Here is a 19,294-nt window from a genome sequence, read left to right as displayed (position 1 = left end):
AAGGACGCAGCAAGAAAGCCAAACAAAGCCTCATTTTCTGAAAGGAATGTGGAAAAAGAACTCTAAACAAACCATGGAAAGCCATTAGCCCAGAGTCACAGGGCAGGCTAGATGGAACCACCAAGCGGCGATTCTGGCAGCCACACTGCAGAAGTGACAAAGATAGCATCGTTCCATGTTTGGCTTTGTTATATGTGTGCAAAGGATGCTTGAAAGGAAACAATCCTTCCAGGAAGAAGGAATAAGCCTTCAGTTCCAAGAAATGTAGAAGGCAGTTACCAAATTATCCTCAGCAATTGCTCGTCACCTTAGACTGCTTCTTCTAAATTCAGACTGTAAACAACTCATTAGTGGGTTGTTTTTTTTGATGTTGCTGTTGTCAAACTTGCATCTCCTTTCAATAGAAAGAGCAAATACCACTCAGTACCAACACGTGATGCTGAACCACATGGCGGTGGCAACCTCATAAATTATTTTATTGGTTTTCTGAGCCGCTTAATGTATAATTTGATAACATACAAATTGCCTTGCTTGGAGCAGACCTCAACCTCCAGCATGCTGTTTCTAATTGCAGCAAAACAGATGTTTCTAGAACCAGGGTAGACAACAGGAAGACTTCCACATGCTTCAGACTCCAGCTCCTATCAGCTACAGCAAGCATGGCCAGTGCTGAGGGATGATGGGATTTCTTGGTGGGTGGGGCAAGGGGGGTTGTTGCCTCGGCACATGTTTATCGAGGGCGCATTTTGCTTTTCATGCTGGCCCTGCAAGCCCCGTACAGTGGTACCTCAGGTTACAGACGCTTCAGGTTACAGACTCTGCTATCCCAGAAATAGTACCTCAGGTTAAGAACTTTGCTGCAGGATGAGAACAGAAATTGTGCAGCAGCGGCACAGTGGCAGCGGGAGGCCCCATTAGCTAAAGTGGTACCTCCGGTTAAGAACAGTTTCAGGTTAAGAACGGACCTCAGTCTGGCAGATGAAGATGATGGACTTTTTGGAGCTAGCTGACCTGACTGGATGAATCCGCGACCAGAAAGAAGAAGAATATGAAGAAGACCGGAAGAAATTTAAGGACTATTTGAATAACTATTGTAATATAAATAATTAGAAGTCACTTGAAAGTACCAAATAGGCCTATGACTAAATTAGGATGTAATTATATAAATGTGATTTAGATGGTAAGAAATGTGAATATGATAGATAACAATTGGAAATACGCTTGTTTAAGAATGATATTGGAAAGCTGTTATATGCAGCTACAAGGAAATTCAGAAGGGAGGGAATAGAGGAAGTAAACATGTAATTAAGGTTGGGTTTTTAAAGGACTAAATTCGTCTTTATTTTTTTTAGTATTGTGGTGGGTAGGATGGGGTCTTTTGTATTGTTTTTCTTTCTTTGATGTATTCCCCCCCCCTTTGTTTGTTGTTCTGTTATATGATATTTGTTATGATTGTGGAAAATTAAATCATTATTTTTTTAAAAAAACAAAGAACGGACCTCCAGAGCGAATTAAGTTCTTAACCCGAGGCATCACTGTACTGCTTTGTGAGTCCGATTCCACACCCTAGACTCACAAAGCAGCGTGGGGCTGGCAGGGGGTCAGGAGCAGGACAGGGACTGGGCAGAGGAGGAATGGTGGAGACCCCAGCCTGACCCTTCCTGTTCAAAATTACAACAGGGGTTTGAGGGAGGTCACAGCTCAGAGGCAGATGAGGGGGAAAGCTAATGGGAGAGGAGGAGGAAGAAGCATCGGGGGCGGGGAGGACAGCTGACAGACACAGTGTCTTTAGAAAGCATTCCAGGCCGCCCTCTCCCAGAACCCGGTGGGCATTGAAAGTAGGAGAGCAGAGAGCTCAGAGGCAGAGGGCACATCTCAGCAACTGTTGTGATGATGCATAATGGGAGAGAGGGAGGGGATGGAAACTCACTTGGAGCAACACCATTATTCCAAGAGGCCACATTGGTAAGAACAGGCATAGGCAAACTCGGCCCTCTAGATATTTAGGGACTACAATTCCCATCATCCCTGACCACTGGTCCTGTGGTCCTGTGGACCACTGGAGAGCCAGTGTGGTGTAGTGGTTAAGAGCGGTAGTCTCGTAATCTGGGGAACCAGGTTCGATTCCCCGCTCCTCCACATGCAGCTGCTGGGTGACCTTGGGCCAGTCACACTTCTTTGAAGTCTCTCAGCCCCACTCACCTCACAGAGTGTTTGTTGTGGGGGAGGAAGGGAAAGGAGAATATTAGCCGATATCAAATCCAAACTCCTCCTCCTCCTCCTCCTCTTCTTCCTCTTCTTCTTCTTCTTCTTCTTCTTCTTCTTCTTCTGTTAGCTAGGGATCATCGGAGTTGTAGTCCCAAAACATCTGGAAGGCTGAGTTTGCCTATGCCTGGGTAAGACAACCTTCCTTGTCTTATCCATTCCTGGCAACCTATCATGGAGGGTTGGATCCTCTGATGCCTGACACATGTATCCTTAAAATCAGATGGATTTGAATGGCATGTGCCTGCCCTGCTGCATTCTCCTCACATTGCCTGATGACAGGACAGCATGAGGAGGATGCAATAGCCATGCAGCCTTTGATTCCATCTTGGCAAAGTGAGGGCGAGGCTGAGGTCAGAAGGCGCATGGCTGTTGCGTGCTTCTTATGCCACCCTCCCTGAGCTGTTCTGAGATCATCCCAGGCTTGCAAAGCAGATTGGGGCTGGGGTCACACTGGTGGCAAGGGCTGGGCTGGTGCACCCTGCCTTCCTGGCATGCACACATGCTCTCGTCCCTGGGCACTATGAAGACATGCTCCCCCACTGCCAGAGAAAGATTGGAAGAAATATGATGCAGTTTTACTGCAAGAAACCAGTCCTCATCAGTTGTCTAGATGGGGCTTCCCAGGAGTGAGCAGGAAGAGCAGGCACATGCAAACTCCGGCCATCCAGATGTTTGGGACTACAATTCCCATCATCCCTGACTACTGGTCCTGTTAGCTAGGGATGATGGGAGTTGTAGTCCCAAAACATCTGGAGGGCTGGAGCTTTCCTATGCCTGAGGAAGAGGGGGGAAAGCACCCAGGACCCAGCTATACAGCTGCAAATAAAACACTTTGAATGCGTTGTAAAGTGCAATATACAATTGTGACACTGAATGTCAACTGTGAGCTGGAGCAGATTCAATGCATTTTTCAGAAAAAAATTTTAAAAAAGCATTTTTCACATTTTTAACTTGTTTGTAGATTCCACCCAAGATCAGTAGAACAGAGTATTTAAAAAAAGATAAAAATAAATTACCATCTTTGTTTATAACTCCTGACCAAGGAGCTTCAGCTTGGAAACAAATTGGGCTAACTGAACATCTTATTTCTTTATATCACCGGAGCCTGTCTTCCTTCTGTTCTGAGGGCTGGCCCAAGACATTTTGGCACCTGAGGTGAACCACAAAACAGCAGATCGCCCAGATCTTCCAGCCAGGGAAGAAGGGGTGCGTGACGATCTATATCAAAAACAATGGGGCGGGAATAATGATCTACATTGGGACCTGCTGCTCCTGTGGATCCAGCCGCCTGAGGCAGTCGCCTCACCTTGCGTCAGGTCCCGTCTGTTCTGCTTCCTTCAAATCAGACATAAGTTGCTCTGAGCACTTTGGAGGAACACAAACCAGAAATATGGGCCAAAATCCCAAACAGGTGTGCTTCCAGTGTGGTGTAGTGGTTAAGAGCAGTAGACTCGTAATCTGGTGAACCGGGTTCGCGTCTCCGCTCCTCCACATGCAGCTGCTGGGTGACCTTGGGCTAGTCACACTTCACTGAAGTCTCTCAGCCCCACTCACCTCACAGAGTGTTTGTTGTGGGGGAGGAAGGGAAAGGAGAATGTTAGCCACTTTGAGACTCCTTCGGGTAGTGATAAAGCGGGATATCAAATCCAAACTCTTCCTCCTCCTCCTCTTCCCATGGGCTTAAATACAACTATCTCTATTTCTATCTCTGCTGTGCCTGTCTGGAAAATCTGGCCTTTCTGTGCATCATTCTGGATTTTATAGGAATTAATTTGCACGTTTCTGCTTTTAGCGATTTTTTAAACCCCTTAATGGTAGTATGGGAATGATCCATATGTGCAAAGCTTTCATAATCCTGACACACAAACCATAATTGTCCTTTGGGCAAGCCACTCAGTATCTCTGTGACTCACTTCCCCTTTCATAAAGTGAGTATTATAGTAGTTCAGTATTATAGTAGTGCAGTTGTGTCTCAAATGATTAGGAAGGAGGTGATTTTAGGACCTTGGATGTCCTCCAGTCCAACCCTCAGAGGTGTCTTTCCCATGGGGCTTAGTGGTTCGTTGCGCCAGGGTGCTGGCCTCTCAGGGGTGCCCCAGCAAGTGGGGGAGTGGCGCGGCTTTGCCGGCGGCCTCCCCTTTCCCTGCACCTGCCAGCTGCGCCCTGCCAACCATATGCAGGTGTGCAGCGCTCTCTTTCACCCATCCACCCTGTGGGAAGAGGGAGGCAAGCAATGCTGAGGCGGAAGCAGAGTGCGAAGAGGAGGGAAGAAGAAGAAGAAGAAGAAGAAGAAGAAGAAGAAGAAGAAGAAGAAGAAGAAGAAGAAGAAGAGAGGCTCCCCCCTACTTGCCCTCTTTCTTCCACCTCTAGTCAGCCTGCAGAGCCTCTGTGCTGGGTTTGCAGCCCTGCTTGCAGGGTCCCCTTGCCCGTCCTGTTCAGCTACATCTAGCCCTAGCCATGAGTAGCAGCAGCTGCCGCCCTGGTTTCTCTCTCTCCCTGGAATCGTGCCCTGTGTTTAATGTTATGGGCAACTCTATCCTGGGGAAGGGAAGCCTCCTCCCTTCACTCTTCTTCTTCCGCAGGGGTGGGCTTCTTCTCTGGCCCTCCTATCCCACCACCAAGGTCCCTAGGGGTTGTAAAGCACGCCAGGCCATTTACCACCGACCCCATTCATTCCAGCAGCTAGCCATCACCCACTCACTCCAAGCCCTGCAAAAAATATCACCATTAATTACAGTATTTTTCACCCTATAGGACACACTTTTCCCCCTCCAAAAATGAAGGGGAAATCTGGGTGCGTCCTATGAGGCGAATGCAGGCTTTCGCTGAAGCTTGGAGAGCAAGAGGGGTCGGTGCGCACCGACCCCTCTCGCTCTCCAGGCTTCAGGAAGACATCCGCAGCCTAGGCAGCCCTGCGGGAGGTCCCGCAGAGCTGTCTAGGCTGCGGATAGTAGCTTGTTTCCCGCAGCGCCGGGCGCCCTGAAAGCAGAGCACCCGGCGCTTTGGGAATGCATCCGCAGCCTAGGCAACCCTGCACGAGGTCCTGCAGGGCCGTCTAGGCTGCGGATAGCAGCCTGCCGCCCAGCGGGTGGCGCACCCTGAAGCAGAGCGCCCCGCGCGCCGGGCAGACATCGGTCAGCCCCACAAGCTCGGGGGACAGCAGGGAGGCGCAGCGCCGCCATCCTGCTGTTCCCCGACCTGGTTTTGGGGGGGAAATAAAGGAAAAAATTTTTTCCTTTATTTCCTCCCAAAAAAACCAGGTGCGTCCTATGGGACGGAGCGTCCTATGGGACGAAAAATACGGTATTACTACTACTACTACTACTACTACTACTACTACTACTGTGGTACCTCAGGTTACAGACACTTCAGGTTACATATGCTTCATGTTACAGACTCCGCTAACCCAGAAATAGAACCTCTGGTTAAGAACTTTGCTTCAGGATGAGAACAGAAATCGCGCAGAGGCAGCAGGAGGCCCCATTAGCTAAAGTGGTGCTTCAGGTTAAGAACAGTTTCAGGTTAAGAATGGACCTCCAGAACGAATTAAGTACTTAACCCGAGGTACCACTGTACTACTCCTGCTACTAGTACTACTACTACTGCCCTCCAGCCACAGATATCAGGGTGGCTCACAGCCTGAAACTACGGTGCTAAGCACGTGCTAAAAACTAGAACAAAGGCAAACTAAACCAAACCAAACCAGCAACAGCTCCTTCTCCCTTATTTGTGAAACAAGCCTGTTAATTGCCTATCCAACTAAGGGGAAAAAAGGCACTGAAGGTTTTTGAAATCAATGCAAGCTAAAAAGCATTGCAGGGGGTTGGGCTAGATGACCCGCAGGGTCCCTTCCAATTCTACGTTTCCTGAAAAACACACACACACAACCCAACTATGGTCCCTCTGCAGTCATTGCCTCAAGCAATTGTGTGTGAGACTTGCTCCCCAGAAAGTGTGCCTTGTCTTGCTACCTGTGGTTTTTGGTCTTTCGTCAGCCCCCTCCCCCCGATCTATTCACATTCCTTTCCCCCTAATCTCCAATATTACATTTTCCTCTGGTTGAGACTTAAAACAGAAAGCCCTAATTCCCAACTGTGTTTCTTGCTGCAGTCCTGCTGTCTACTCAGAAGTAAGGTCCTATTAGATTCAGCAGGGCTTACTCTCAGGTAAGTGCAGTTAGGGCTGCAGCCTTTGTGACACAGATTTTGGGTCCTTTATAGGTTCAGGATGTCACTGCTTTACACCCACCCCCACTACCTCTAGTAGCACGAGATGCTCATAGAAGTCGGTGGTCCAAAGTAGTGCATCAAAAATTACTTACATGTGGCCTACAAGCACAGCATCTACTGAAAATGGGTCTCCCCAAGGCAAAAACCATTATTGATCAGCGCATGAAGGATATTGAGCAGCAGAATAATCTGGCCTATAGTAAGAAATTTAGTGCTTGGTACACCTATCTGCCCCCCTCCCACTTTGATTTTCGGGCACCTTATCTGTCTACCTTAACCATTCCAAAACTCAGACGGGCCTTTACACTGGCCAGACTAAATATGTTACCCTCAGCTGTTCTTGAAGGTAGGTATCAAAAAATTCCATTCGAGAACCGGCTTTGCCCCTGTGGAGCTGGCTATGTAGAGACGGTGTCACACATTCTCTTGTCTTGCTCCCTATATAAAGATCTCAGGGACGAGACCATTACGCCGCTCTTATCTGCCATCCTGGGCCGCTCTTGTGAAGCCAAATTGTTCTCACTCTTAGCCGACCAGAACAGCTCAACAACAGAGAAGGTTGCCAAATTTATCGAGAGAGCAATGAGACTGAGAGCTGTTATCTGAATGACACCAGTGTCGTGACCCGGATTCCTCGCCTAGGATCCTATGTTTATTATCATTATGTTTTATTATTATTATTTTTTTACCTCTGCCAAGTTTTAAGAATTGAGATTATTAATTTACCTAGGGTTTTAATAGGTCACAAGATTTCATGGTAACTATATTTGTAATGTATCTTTGTTGGTGTTTGTCCTTTGATGCTATGGCCTGTCGGCTACGCAAATAAAGTCTACTACTACACCCACCCCCACAATGTCATCTTTGTACTTAAACACAAATTGGCCGGGAACTTCATTGTCTGTTGTTCTCTAAATAAATTAATAAAGACACAAACTGGTGATTGCTTTAACTTTTTGATATGTGGTGATTTGAATCATGAGGATGAATTTGAAGAACTGCTGAGTCTTGAATGAGTCTTGCTTTGGAACTGAGGACTACATTAGATTTTCTTCTGCCTTTTCATTTCATTTCATTTCCATTTGTTCTAAGGGCTTGTCAGAGATAATGTGTAAGCGTGGTGCCAGCTCCCTTAAAAAGGTCAACAACTTTGGGGTCCCTCCCCCTTAAAAAAGGTTGACAACTCTAGGAAAGGGGGGGGGGCGCCGGAGGGATCTTTGCACCACAGCGCCGGATATGCTTAAGACGGGCCTGCCAAGCCTCCTTGCTCAGTACAGGATCTGCAATGTATGGCTATAACTATAGCATTTCTGACAAATGACACTGCCTGTCCTCTGCTTAAATACCCCCAGCATAGGAGTGTTCACAGGTAGCCTGCTGTGTCCTTAACATCAGGTGGTTTCGGCTCACATTTTGCCAAAATTTGCTTCTCTGACCCACTGGTTCTAGTCCAGCAATAATAAGCAAGATACATGCTGTTTGGGTGTTTACCTATCCTGTGGCTGTGGTTGTGTGAAAGGGAAAGCAAGGCTGCATTTGATGGCCCTCCCCATATCACATCTCACACCCAGCTTCCCATGTGTTAAGGTGAAGACCTGAAGAGGGGAGCATACACTACATTTGTAGGTTCCCCACATGATCAAGAATGGTGAATGCCCAATTAGGGCTGCATCCCAGCAATGACAAGGAATGCTCCAAAGGTATTGATCTAATCAGATACAAAGTCACTCTACGGAAGAGCAGCTACAGTTGTTTTGGAATGTATGTTATCTTGGAAGGCAAAAGAAAAATAGTTTGAGGCAAAAGCTAAGACTGGAAGAACCAACTTGAGTGTTTGCGGAGCTGCATCCCTTGCATGACTAAATCGAATGAACATGTTCCATGATACAACTGCGGCAATACAGGGGTGACTGATGGCTTTTAAAAGAGGACTAGGCAAATTCATGGAGGAAAAAGTTATCAATGACTACTACTAGCAGTGCCAACTTGAATAAAATATCGGGGGGGGGGGGTTGGGGAGGTAAGCCCTGCCCTGCATAACCAGTCACAAGATGCAGCAGGCACACACCAGACAGGTGATAGCAAGTAATTGGGAAAATGCAGAAGCGCTAAGGGTGAACCAATGGAGGGGAAAAATGAAAAATATAATCTTAGAATATCTAATTGTGAAGATACATAAAATGAAAGGGTTTAAGGTCAGTGAGAAGGAGGAGGATTGGTGTGAGAAGGTATTGAATTATTTGGGCAGGTTTGAACAATTTGGGGCAATTAAAATGTTAAAAGTTAAATAAACCTTGTGGAGGGAGGAGTGTTAAGGTATATATGGTTGATTTGAATATCTTATTCAAATCATTATATTATATTATATCATTATATTATATTATATCATTATATTATGTATACCCAATGTATCAGCCGCCTGGGGGTTTTCACTGTGTTTTGGTTGTTGGGGGGAAAACATAAAAAAATCAATGAATACTAGTAGCAGTGCCAACTAGAATAAAATGTTGGGGGGGGGGGGGAGACAGGTAAGCCTTGCCCTGCATAATCAATCACAAGATGCAGCAGGCACACAGCATTTGAATGGCAATGCCCATAAAACTTGGGAGGAGGATTGGCCCCCCACAAATATTTTATTGGGGGGGGGGGGTTGAAGGGTCCTCGGTCCATAGAGGTTGGCTCCTATGATTACTAGCCATGATGACTATGTTCCACCTTCATGGTCAGAGGCAGCAATGCTTCTGAATATCAGTTGCTGGAAACTGCAGGAGGCGCGAGAGTGCTCTTGCAGTTGATACAAAACTAGATAGGTCATTGAGCTGATCCAGCAAGGCTCTTCTTGTGTAACTAGTTTCTGCTGAGAGTCCAGGGCTGTAATATTTCTGGTTATAGGTTATAGGTTATCGTTATAGTTATAGGTTAGCAGGTTATAGGCTAGCAGGGACGCGGGTGGCGCTGTGGGTTAAACCACAGAGCCTAGGACTTCCCGATCAGAAGGTCGGCGGTTCGAATCCCTGCAACGGGGTGAGCTCCCTTTGCTCAGTCCCTGCTCCTGCCAACCTAGCAGTTCGAAAGCACGTCAAAGTGCAAGTAAATAAATAGGTACCGCTCTGGCGGGAAGGTAAACAGCGTTTCCGTGCACTGCTCTGGTTCGCCAGTCCTGCTGGCCACATGACCCGGAAGCTGTACGCTGGCTCCCTCGGCCAATAAAGCAAGATGAGCGCCACAACCCCAGAGTCGGTCATGACTGGACCTAATGGTCAGGGGTCTCTTTACCCTTTTTAAGTTATAGGTTGAGTGCTCCCCGATGTAAATAGGTAAGTAAGAAAGAAAATAATGACCCTCTTAGAAAATATGTACGAATTGGACAGCAGTGGATGAGAGCTAGCATTCTGCAGGCAAGGTCTTTGCAATGGGGAGGAAATTTCAAGCAGGTGGTTCCCCACCTGGCAGTCCTGATTATGTAGAGGAGCACTTAATCACGGATCTTACTCACAGAATGTAGCCAGAATGACAAAGTGCTTTACAGCACCCATTAACTAAAGACATTAAAGGCAACCTGACAATACAAGTTATGTCCATGAAAAATGGATATTTTGCTTGCACAATTATGGGAGGTTTAGGCTAGAGAGATGGGGGCAGGTGGGAATGCAATCAAATTACATCTGACTGTGGCTGCTAAGAACTGTTGTTCAACCGCCCTTTTCTTTTCCATTTGATAGTGTGAGAGGAATCTGAATTATTCTAATTAGCACACAAAAGTTCTCTAGCAGAAGATTCGGCATAAATGACAACTCCTTGCAAAATGCCAGAATGGGGAAAACAAACAGGAATGCGTGGGATGATATTGTATAAACAATCAATTATGTTGTCTTTCAGAGCTTCTTTAAATGTTTTAATGGACCACATAATATTGGATTTTTTAAAATTAAAAAAAACCAAAGATTATCTTTTTAAGGGAGATTCTGTAAGATGTGGGAACTTGTATCTTTTCTTCATAGGCTGAAAGCTAGCCGTGGGGGTGGGTTGATTTTGAGCTAACAAAATCTGGAGAGGAAAGTTAACTAGTGCTCTTCCACTCCTGAGAGCAGCATCAGAGGTTGCTTTTCATCTTTAAACGACCTCCCCAAACCCCAACTGTGGGCCATGTTTACTCAGTCTGCAAGATCTGCAAACCAGCTCAGTGGCAGATTTATACTAGACAAGGTCCTATGTCAAGTCACCACTCAAGGTTACTGATGGGGGCCTCCAGAAAGAGCTCTCTTGCCTATCTTAGGATCTGAGCAAGTTAATATACGGAGAGGCTTTTTTTTCAAGGATTTGAAGTCCCAGTCAGTGGTAACTAGCCATAATGAATATCTTCTCCATCCTCAGTCAGAGGCAGGAGGCACCTAAGGTTCTGGGAATCACAAGTGGGGTGTGTGTTTTTTGTGCTCAGAATCTGCTTGTGGGCTTCCCATGGGTATTTGGGTGGCCACCATAAGGACAGGGTATGAGATGAGATGACCTGATCCACCAGGCTCTTTTTATGTTCAGAGGTTGTTACGGGTTTTATAGGTCAACAGCAGCACCTTGAAGTGGGCTCACGAGCACATAGGCAACCAGTGAAACTCTTATAAAACCAGTGTTATATGGTTACAATAAGACATGCCACACAGTACTCTGGTGGCTTCATTCTGCACTAGCTGCAGCTTTCAAACAAGACATCAAGGGCCGCCCCACATAGAGTACATTATAATAATATAAACATTTCATTCATTCACTCACTCACTCACATGATTTTTATCCTGTCCTCCCTTCCCTTAGGAGCTGAGGGTAAGACTACGATAATAAAATACGTAACATGTAACCTACACATACAGACACACACACACACACACACACAGAGAGAGAGAGAGAGAGAGAGAGAGAGAGAGAGAGGGAGGTTCGGACCATAAAAATTATTTAAAAGAGAAGCAAATCAGCTAAGCAGACCATAGTTTGGGTAGCACAGATTCTGTTGTCAATCATTCAAAGACCTGAGTAAAATATGTTAAATTCTCATTTAAATGAGTCAACCGTGGGGACAACTTGAATGATCCCTGGGAGAGAGTTCCACAAGTGTGTCTGTGTGTAGACACAGAAAAGGCTTTATCTCAATTCACCTGCATATTCTGCAGATCTGTGATGCTGCAAAACAGGAATCATGTCTGGAAGGATATAGGAGGATACAAAATTGTACTGCAAAACCCTTCAAATTAGTGGCTACTTTAAGAACAATTCTTTAGTCAGCCAATCAGCACATGCAGTAATGTGCATTGCATGGATGTGCTTTAACTAGTAAGGTGTTTTTCATAAGCCGTACATCTGTCATTTTCTGTCCACCAAGCCGGTACATTTGTGCCAGCCATATTAATTTGGAAAAACCACAGTAACCACCCAACCGTCTCCAGATGTTTCTTAGCATCATAAAGCCACTCCCTACATCCAGAGGGGGGGGGGTTGTGGGCTCACGCCCCATTCACACCTTCGCGGGGCTGGCTGCAGCCCTGCGGGAGCTAGAGAATCCCGGGATTCATTAGTATTCATTATTCACCATGCCAGCCAATCGGCTGGCGGCGGAGGCGGTACTTGTAGGGGACATTTAAGGTTGGGGCAGCCCATGCTCGCCCCTTTCTTTCCTTTCAACAGCTGCGGTTTCCCACCCTCCCGCCCTTTAGGTATTCATTTGGACTTTGCTATGGGCTTTGGCTGGTCGCCGCAAGGGGCCTGGTAGGAGTTTTTCCATTTGGCTAATTGGCTATATTTTGGAAGCCACTTGGTTTTTTCGCCTACCTCGTAGCAAAACATCACAACACCTGTGGTTTGGGCGGTTAGGCATTGGCAGGGATATTATTATGCAAATGAGTTGGGGGGGAGGAGCGCCATCACCTCCCCTAAATCTTGAAGGGTAGTTCATTAAAGGACTCCGGGGGGCGTCGCCTCGTCCGAAACCTACGGAGGCTAGGGCCTAAAGCGCGCTCCCGAGCGGTAACCCCTCGTGGAGCACCTAGGGATGTGCATCTCGGGGGCTCCCCCTGTTGGTGCTTAACCCTTCCCGGTTATACCGGTTAGTCTGATAGGGCCAATGCCTAAAGCCAATACCCCTCTTACCTGTAATCAATAAAGTTGTGGCCATTTTTCACCCATTAACCTAAATTCTGGTGTCCTGTGTCTTTATTTATTCCATCTGTGGGAGGGGGCGGCAACAGAGTTTGTATCCTTCATGATATTAGAGAAAGACCCAAATATTACAGAACCCCACAGGCTGTTTCCATTGGATCAGCTCTCATTGCACGGTCAGGTATGCAATAAGTAAACCTGGATGGCCATGCATGTTGCCTTCCTATCATGGGCACATTGTTGTTTAAGTACAATGTGGACTGGATACACTAGGACTGGATACACACACTGGTGGAGGAAGGGAAGAGGGGGGGAGCGCACCACCCTCGGCAGTGCAATTCCAGTGGGGTGCCATCGTGGCGGTGCCACATCCCCGCAGGCATGCCACACCCCCAGGGTTCGCACCAGCCCCGCCCCGCCTGCTCTCCGCCCCCCAGTGCCAGAGCATGAAGCTCCGCCACTGAACACACACATTTTATTCTATAATCAATGGAGGCTGAGCATGCATTTTTTCCATGTAGTCCACACACAGTCTAGATCTATTGCATATTTGTTGCCCCTGGAAAATGCTTCCCAAGAAATGGGTTTCATTCCAAAGATAAAAGCTCATTGCAGATTGAGTTTGCATTATCCTGCAGTGTGTCCATTTGAAAACAGATGGCAGTGGAACAGAATCCCTCAGAAGATGGTAGACTCTCATACAATCTGAGATTTTATGCAATCTCAACTAAAACATGCATGACAGCTGGCTAGCCAACCTCTGCTGGAAAAAACCTCCTAGGAAGGAGAATCCATCAGCTTCCAAGGGAGACCGTTCCACTGTCAAGAAAGTTCCTGATGTTTAGTCAGAATCGCCCATCTTATAACTTGAATCCATTGGTTCAGGTTCTACGCTCCAGAGCAAAAACAACAACCCGAGTTTGCTCCATCTTCCCTGTGAAAGACCTTTAGATATTTGAAGATGGCTAATGGAAGTTTTTAAACAGAAGTAGGGTGGCCATCTGTCATGGAGGCTATAGGTGCGATTCCAGTAGGGGGTTGGAACAGATGACCATTGGGATTGCTTCCAGCTCTACAATTCTATGATTTCATGATTCATCGGTGCATGCGCTGTCATCTGTGCATGTGCAAAAGCTGAACCATGGCTTCCATTTTTAAATTGTAGGGAAGCTGGATTGGAAAAAAAAGTGCAGCAAAGAGTATTTCTCTACAAGATACAGATGAATTATTGCTAAGGGTAAAAGTAAAGGTAAAGGGGCCCCTGACCATTAGGTCCAGTCATGGCCGACTCTGGGGTTGCGGCGCTCATCTCGCTTTATTGGCCGAGGGAACTGGCGAGCAGCTTCCCACAGCACCACTCGCGTGCTAAGGGTATCTTTTTTAAAAAAAACTAGTGGTGGGATTGGGCTGGAGCAAACGTTCATGTGGACACACCCTTAGACATTTTTCAAGATGCAGGAGAGTTGCTCATGGATAAGCAATTCATAAGGGAGTAAGTCCCTTAGAAGAAAGCTCCACTGAGTTCCAAGTACACATACTTAGGATCCAGCTGTACACCTCTCAACCATCTCTTTGCCTTCCTTCAGTATTTATTTCACACTTCTGTCCTTGAACTGCCTCCCTGGTACATGATTTATTGGAAGAAAGACCCGTGGTTGTTTTTATGACTGTAGTAATCTGTTCCTCACCTGCTTTATTTCCTTGTTTTATTATCTTAGTACATTTGTATTTGTTAGGACATGTGCTCACTTTCTCATTTTGCTCACCTGGGTGAGACGTGCACTTTTTACAGCATGCTTGTAAAATTCCCTTTATGGCTTCCAAAGGGCTGTGAAAGGCCCTGTGGGAAACAGCCAAGGCCCCAGCAGCCCTTGTCTGGCACTTCCCATTGCTGCAACTGACACCCCATTCACAACCCTCTTTAGGGTTAGGGGTCTTTAGTCTCCATATTCCCAGTTGCCAGGTGGAGGGGCTGACATCACCTCACCTCAGAGTAAGCCCAGGGACTGATGCCCCAGAAATGAAAATCAAACTTTAATAGGATCACATAATAAATAATAATAATAATAATAATAATAATCATAATAAATTTTATTTATATCCCTCCCTAGCCGAAGCCGGGCTCAGGGTGGCTAACAACAATAAAATAATACAACATTCTAAAATCATTTCATTAAAATTAATTCAACTCAAATTGATGGCAACCATTAGGCTAAAGTTCTGTGAAGATTGCCAAAGGAGGAAGTCAAGCTGTGCCCTGACCAAAGGCCTGGTGGAACAGCTCTGTCTTGCAGGCCCTGCGGAAATATGTCAGTCCCGCAGGGCCCTAGTCTCTTGTGACAGAGCGTTCTACCAGATTGGAGCCACAGCTGAAAAAGCCCTGGCTCTGGTTGAGGCCAGCCTAACCTCTCTGTGGCCCGGGACCTCCAAGATGTTTTTGCTTGAAGACCGTAAGGTCCTCTGTGGGACATACCAGGAGAGGCGGTCCCATAGGTACGAGGGTCCTAGGCCGTATAGGGCTTTGAAGATTAAAATCAGCACCTTAAACCTGATCCTATACCCCACTGGGAGCCAGTGCAGCTGGTATAGCACCAGGTGAATGTGATCTCATAGCGAGGACCCTGTAAGGGACACATCCAGCGTTGCAAGATCTGGTGTTTATCAGATTGGGCAGAGTGGAAACCTTTTGTGCTTTTGACACAGCAGTCCTGGAATCTGGAGCAGCTGATAGCATCTCCTGTAGCGTCAGAAAGGTGTACGGGTTAAGTGAAAAGTATTCTTTCAAAAATGGTTTGGCCTGGAAGATCTTGATGGGTCAGCCAACTCATGATTGTGGGCTGTTCAAACTGGATGCTCAAGTTTACCCAAGGCACACCTCCAATTCCTGAGGTTGTCTCGGCAGCCTTGATCTTTATCAGCCTGGCACTTCCCACAAAGGGAACTCTGACCAAGACACGGTTTATTCATCCAGGTTTCATTGCTGGTTCCATCCAGGCTAAGTAACAAGCGTCATGGAAATGGTGGGTCCAGCCAAAGTTAAATGCATGTAAGTACTATTGTTTTGGATGTGTGAGAGAATTAAAAAAATGTGCTCAGCTCTCTTCTGCTGGAAATAGCAAGAGCGAAAAATTGGACTGAAGTCACAACTGATTAAAAAAAAACCAAAAGTATGTGCAAAACAATTTTGTAGGAACTTATACAATAAACTTCTATTTAAAAGAGGTAAGGGGAACCTGTAGCTCTACAGATATTTCTGGACAACTCCCCTGACCATTGTTTGCTTCTTGGTTGGTTTAGTATATTTATCTACTGCTTCATACTTAATAACTCTCAGCAGTTTACAAAATAATGAAACTGAAAACTAAAATTTGCAATGCAATATAAAACAATAAAATTCCCCCCAAAAACATAGCAGTATATTTTGAAAACATCTTAAAAGTCAAGGATTCCTTCCTTCTCCAGCTTCCCTCTTGCCAAGGGACATCCTGATTCACAATAGACAAGATTCACCCCAAAACACATGTACATTGCACCCACATTCTGTCTTATTTACACAAATCATACAGTATCTACTTGTCAGGAGTAGGTCAGCAATAAAGAAAAACACTGGAGCTAGTGAAGTTAACGCTTTATTCAGAGAAATGAAAACAGGCCTAGTGGTCACAGCAACTTTTCCCAGTATGTCTTGCCCCAATGAGGCAGCTGCAAGGATTGAAGGTCCCCACCTTCCCACCTCTCTCCAAGGAGCCTTCCTTGGTTCCTTCCCCCAGCAACCTAAGGCTCCATCATCTTCTCTCTCATCATTCCACCCTCTTCATTTCTCTCTATATTCTGGGAGACCAGTGGAGAGGGGAGCTGGTCGCAGCAGATGAGGAAGATTCCCTAGATTCTTCAGCAACCTGCCTCATCTCTGTCGCCTGGTCCCTCTCCTCTCCCGCCTTTGAGTCTGGACTGCTCTCTTCCTGGTCACTAAACCCTGTTGCCTCTTCAGCTTCTGACGCCTCCTCCTCCCTCTTCTCACTCATCATTGCCCCACCACTAATCCCCACCTCAGAGCCTTCTTGCCCTGGCCCAGCTGGTTCCTCCCACCACTCCTCTCCATCCAGCCAATCTACGACTCCTTCAATATCGCTCACCCCATTCTATTCCACCTCAAGTCACTCCAATATCTCCTTCTCAATCACCAAACCACTGCCACCAATTATTGCTATTGCTCCAATAAAAATATATTGCAAAACCCACAATGAGACAATAAAAGCATTCACTGGCAGAACCATAAAAGAATGTAGAAACAAATGGCTGCCTGTTAGTTGCATGGCTATATTGTTCCTGACAGCCATCTGGCTCTCACCCAGATTAGTTTAACCCACCCAAGGATGGGTGGAACTGCACACCCACTCCATGGTGCCCCTTCCTCTAATCTAGGAGTGTCCTGTCGACATTTCAATTTGCACACAAGGCGCTCCATTAGTCATGCTGGCTGGGACTGATGGGAGTTGGATTTAAAACATATCTAAAGTAAAGTAACTGCAGTGGTACCTCGTGATACAGATGCTTCACGTTACAGACTCTGCTAACCCAGAAGTAGTACCTCGGGTTAAGAACTTTGCTTCAGGATGAGAACAGAAATCACACACCGGCAGCGGGAGGCCCCATTAGCTAAAGTGGTGCTTCAGGTTAAGAGCAGTTTCAAGTTAAGAACGGACCTCCAGAACGAGTTCAGTTCTTAACCCGAGGTACCACTGTACTAAATGTGCAGCCCAATCTTTTGCATATAAGGACTGGGCCAAGCCTCCCTCCACAGTTTCCCCAAAATATTTTTATATGCCACTGCAATTTATGAGCTGTGTGAGATTCCAGGTGTGGCAGATGTCCTTGTGAGGGTCTGTGTTTCCTTTTCAAAATGAGGCACAGCGGAGACCGTGGTGTCTTTATGATATATGGTTTATTTACACATATATACAACCTAAGCCCACAATTGAGGGGTTCACAGCATTAACACCCCCCCACAAGAGGTTCTGGCTTCTCCCATAGCCACAGCATTGGTTTCAAAACAGACATAAGCATCCTGCTTTTTGACTGTTTTTCCAGCCCGCTCCAGTAACTCTGTTGCTTAATTCTTAACTGCCGTTCTCAACTCTAACCTACCTAAAATAGTGGCATTGTTATTATGAACTAAACTTAAATGAAGGAAGGAGGAAATCCACTCATTTGCAAATGAAAGATTTGCCCTTCCGTCCTTTGTCGTGCTAACGGCTCTGGCTTTTGACATTTAGCTTAATTAAGGGATTAGCAAAGTCTAGCACACGGCTTAAAAACACACTGGGACTGGGTCTGTCTTAAATACACATACGAGTCTGGCTTTCACCTCCAAGGAAATTAGCTTTGACACTTCAAACCTGAATTAAATTCTAGCCCCTATTACAATATTCCGCCAAATGGTGCTAATGGAAACACATGGATCAGGACCATGGAGGGGCAAAGGGTTAAAGCTCCTTTCTGCAACAATACAGTACCAATTCAGCTCTCTCTCGTACACACAGACTGCACCAACTATTTGTGAAGGAAACATAGAACAGCAAACCACATAAGAAGCATAGCATCTAATTTGTTGATGAAGGAAGCCTGTACTAAACTGACCCAATTAGGTCTTGTGTTTCCGCCATCAGAGACTAGACTGACACAGAGCTATATCTTCTCATGGCAGCGATCACAGTTGTGGGATTCTTTCCTTGCCTATTTCCCCCCACTAGCCTAATTTTTGGTGACTATCAGCAAAACAAACATGTGCTTGCTTCTGACGCTTCATTGAGCTTCTTCCTCCCTTTCCTTCTTTCTCAGGTGTTCCACCTCCAATATGCCTCTGAATCCAGTTCCTGGGAATCCCAAGTGTGGAGAATGCCCTTGCACTCAGGTCTTGCTTGTGGGAGAAGCCAGGACAACGTGGAGTTGCTCTTGGAGCTGCTGAGTGATGCAACATCAGGTGGCTGATGGGAGTTAGCAACAACTTTGAGGTCCACAGTGGGCATAAGTGCTATCACACGTAGGCTTCTAGTCATTCTCCCATTGTAGGAGTCTTGTGCCTGAGAGGTGGAAAGAGGTGGATTCAGAGATCCACCATTTCTCTGAGATCTTTATGGTAGAGCCCCATTTGGGTTCAAATGGCAAGCCTCATGAATTGCTCCAGGTTTATAAAGGCCCCTTTAACAGCATCTCTTTAGTACCGCCCTGCTTCCCTTTCATGGCAACAGTTTTGCAAGGCTCTTGCAACCATTAGTCATATGCCTCTTTTGAGTGAGCCTTAATTGCCCTCTCTCATGCACAGACACACAAGTGCACAATGTTTACCTATGCCCATGATGAGAACTGGATGCTGGACAAGCAAGAGTCCTTACATTCAAGGTAATTCAATGTGTGTCAGATAAAATTCTGCAGCCTTGCAACACATGCAACTGTCTGTACTGCTCAGCACACTGGAAAGCATCCTGGCTACTTTGCCGTGCTGCATGTACAGTGGTACCTCGGGTTACATACGCTTCAGGTTACAGACTCCGCTAACCCAGAAATAGTACCTCAGGTTAAGAACTTTGCTTCAGGATGAGAACAGAAATCGTGCTCTGGCAGCCCAGCAGCAGCAGGAGGCCCCATTAGCTAAA

General features: G+C 46.2%; 1 protein-coding gene and 1 long non-coding RNA gene across 5 annotated transcripts in view; one reads left to right on the top strand and one right to left on the bottom strand.

Moving 5' to 3' along the window:
- The window catches only part of PRLR (prolactin receptor), a 115,664-nt gene that overhangs the window by 38,842 nt on the left and 57,528 nt on the right, over nucleotides 1-19,294 (bottom strand). The window lies entirely within an intron of this gene.
- Nucleotides 565-10,323, top strand: LOC310659649. Its single transcript, XR_014502904.1, has 3 exons — nucleotides 565-653; nucleotides 3,395-3,474; nucleotides 10,220-10,323. It is a non-coding gene; the product is annotated as an uncharacterized lncRNA (long non-coding RNA).

This window comes from Podarcis tiliguerta (genome assembly GCF_965153285.1).
Source record: "Podarcis tiliguerta genome assembly, chromosome: 11".
Classification (NCBI taxonomy): Eukaryota; Metazoa; Chordata; class Lepidosauria; order Squamata; family Lacertidae; genus Podarcis; species Podarcis tiliguerta.
This window is presented reverse-complemented; position numbering and strand designations above follow the sequence as displayed.